The 3,415-nt window shown below is 41.6% G+C and overlaps 1 protein-coding gene across 1 annotated transcript in view; it reads right to left on the minus strand.

Moving 5' to 3' along the window:
• The window catches only part of LOC115121689 (actin-binding protein WASF1-like), a 146,921-nt gene extending 143,859 nt beyond the window's left edge, over window positions 1-3,062 (minus strand). The window contains 1 exon segment of the mRNA XM_065026288.1: window positions 2,691-3,062. The gene's annotated coding sequence lies outside the window, so the exon portion shown is untranslated.
• Window positions 3,063-3,415: the final 353 nt, after the last annotated feature.

A 3,415-nucleotide genomic window follows, 5' to 3' on the forward strand; every position in this document is an offset into this window, starting at 1 on the left:
CCGTGGCCCAAATTTTGCAGCGCTGTTGTTCAGCAGCAGATGATGCACTCTCATGCCGCGTTCAAAACAACTGGGAACTCGAAAATATACATGGTCAGTGACCTTCAGGTCGGAAAGTCTGAGCTCTAGAAAGAGGCCAGAGATCCCGAGTTGGAATTCTGAGTTGGAGATTTTTTCCAGAGTTCACAGGTGGGTTTGAACACACTGAAGTCGGAGATTTCCGAGTTCCGGTTGTTTTGAACGTGGCATCTGCCACTGACCCACTCACCACCACTGTCATCAAATCGACTCAAGCTAGCCACAAGTTCTGACTGAGTTCAATCATCAAGCAACGAGGAGCGCCCACAATGTGTTTTGTGCGGAAAACATTTAACATTACATTTAAGTCATTTAGCAGACGCTCTTATCCAGAGCGACTTACAAATTGGTGCATTCACCTTATGACATCCAGTGGAACAGTAGTGCATCTAAATCTTTTAAGGGGGATGGGGGTGAGAGGGATTACTTTATCCTATCCTAGGTATTCCTATCCTAGGAAAAGTGCTTAGTGATGAGTCTCTCAAAATAAAAAAATGTCGACCAGACATCCACAGCATGTAAACCCAGGGTCAGGGAGTTCTTTCAGAACAGGGCAGAATGCTTCAGGAAACAGTGCTTTGACAGTGGAAAAGTAAGTTGTCATTTCATAACAGCTGATGATGATAAGCAGAAATAAGGAGTTCTATCTCTCATAGAAGTAGATGTGAATTTATCTTTCAAACAATCCCCTTGTAAACAGCTAATAGCTAGCTAATGTTAGCCAAAGCACGCTAGCTAGCTAATGTTAGCCAAGCACGCTAGCTAGCTACTGATAGTGCAACCCTATGTACATTACAGATGAGGATGATCAGGCCTATTGTCTCTCTTACTGTATAAATTATTGTTGTAAACAAGTCTAGGTTGGAACTGTTGCTGTTAAAATACAAGTAGTAATTTATTTCTGAACTGGAATAAACTGAGTTGCTCATCTACAGCAGGAAGCAGTCTCCTGCATGCCGGAGAAAGCAGTAGATGTCCTGATCCAGTTTGGCACCACATACCTACGTGAGTCAGGGTTCTCAACTCTGGAATACTTCAAAACAAGTACAGAAACAGACTGAATGCTGAGAATGACATCAGTTTTGTACTGTCAAACTGAACATTGTACCAATTGTCTATCTTAGGGTCGGGTTTCCGAGACTAGATAACCATTGCTATCATGATCTGTTATCTAGAGGTTATCTGAACCTAACAGTGGGTTTGATCAGAGGCGGATCTCTTTACATTACTTCGCTCCAAAGCTTTGCTTTGCTTGACATTTGCATAAAGCAGAGCTCAACTTTACCTTCCACTCTGCTAGGAGGGTTCTCGCCGCTCACCTTCCCACAATCCCCTGCACATTTCTGAGAATTTAAAATAAATGTGGGGGGTGGGCCTTTCCTCTTTGTTCTCTATTGTTCCTCAAGCAAGGTGGAAGGCTGATGACATCACGATTCACTTCAGACCAGCTCCTCGATTGCCCTACTCCTAAGTTTGCAGTTGTGTCTAAAAAAAAACACTATTTTGCTGAAAACGTCTGTTACCCTTTAGTGTGTGTACTTTACTGTAAGTTATAGTTGGGATATCACTTTTCAACAGTAAAAGTTCAAAAATCTATGGAGGTTGTCTTTAAAAATGGTAACAGTTTTTTAAACACCCAAACCACAGCTATCTCATTTTCAGAACTCGAGTTGTGATTCAGGTTCGTGTATAGTCACTGTAAAATAAAGATGCTTTTGCCACCAAATGAACTCAAGACGATCGAGAAAAACATTTCCGATTTCACAAAGCTTCTTGCAAGATGATTATCCCTGAATGTGTCTTTCCCTTCCCCCATGCCCCATAGACAACTTCATTGGAAACGAATTGAAGCTAGATCGAAGACTACCCTAACCCTTCTTCACCGAAAAGTCTATGCATTCTTCGTGGGGAAATTAAATCAGTGCCGTGCCCGTGTTTGCTCGCGCACAACCGGTGTTATCGCCGTTATCGAGCTCTTGTTGAAAAAATTGTCCATTAGCTATCTAGCTAATAAATAACGACAATGTTAACCTGGGTATGACACAAATGTAAATACAGTGTTGTGATAATGCATTGACAAGATGCCAGATGTATATTTTCACACCAACCCTTCAAAATTACAATGTGGTGTGATAGTTAGCATGCAGCTTGCTAACCATTTCTCCTAATTTACAACGCGAGTTCGTGCAGATGTGAAACCTTGATCCCTTACCCCCATCTAATTTCAAAACATGACCATTGACAAGTAACGTTAGCTAGCTAGGTGTTCTTTCTCTCCGGTGTATACAGTATGCATAATGTGACCCCATTTGTACAACAAACTGACAAGTTAAAAACACTGAATTATATTTTCCTCACACCTGTCACCTGGCTAGATGGTTACAAATGTTAGTTAGCACAGACATTGATGGCTTATCATGGCTAACCAGCATTCAATTAGTATTACCACACAGAGAGAAAGTCGTTGACCAGCCGTTGCGCATGGACTGGTGCTTATTTTAACAGTTAATTGTGAATGGTACCAACTTTACTACATTTCAGAATCCTCAAATGTTCTTGTTGTTAGGCATACGTTTAGAATGAAACAATTCAGTCATGAGAAAATGTCATACCTTAAATGTTTGTTCAATTCCTCCTATGTTCTTGTCATCTCTACTGCAGTACAGTGCAATTCGCTGTTTCGATCAATTCAAATATCCAGCCTCATTCCATGCTGTGGTTATCATATAGCCGGGGCAAAATGAATCCCGTTAGAAAGGTAGCAGCGAAGGATCAAGGCACAATTCCCCTTCAAAAGGGATCCCGGGGGCACAATCTAATGCAACGGACAGTACAACGAGCGAAGTTGAGTTGACGACAGATTTTCAGATGAATTCATCCACATATATTGATCCACACGCGAAGAAACTGTGTTTTATAAATGCAAAGTAGAAATGATCATCTTTGACTTCGTAGGGAAATGTACCTATCGTAGAGACCATGATGGTACATACCACTTTCTATTGTTTGAGAGCCAACCCACGCATCAGAGCGAGGAGCCACAAAACTGACCCGGACTAAATCTGATTACCTGATTGGCCCATTGTCTCCAAACCACTCCCGGTCTTGACTGTAATGGCCAATCGATAGCAAGGAGGTGGGTATCAATTTGATGCGTTCTGACTGCCCCTACTGCACTGTTTAAATTGATTCATTTAATTTATTACATGCTTATTATCTAGTTATTACATACCTGTATCACAGTTACACATACAGCTGTTAAGGAGCATTTTGGTCCAAGACTTGGCGCTGCGGTAGCATTTGCCGTGCGATAGCAGAGAGAACAGTCACCTAAGTC

The sequence above is a fragment of the Oncorhynchus nerka genome, linkage group LG13, assembly GCF_034236695.1.
Source record: "Oncorhynchus nerka isolate Pitt River linkage group LG13, Oner_Uvic_2.0, whole genome shotgun sequence".
In the NCBI taxonomy this organism is placed as follows: domain Eukaryota; kingdom Metazoa; phylum Chordata; class Actinopteri; order Salmoniformes; family Salmonidae; genus Oncorhynchus; species Oncorhynchus nerka.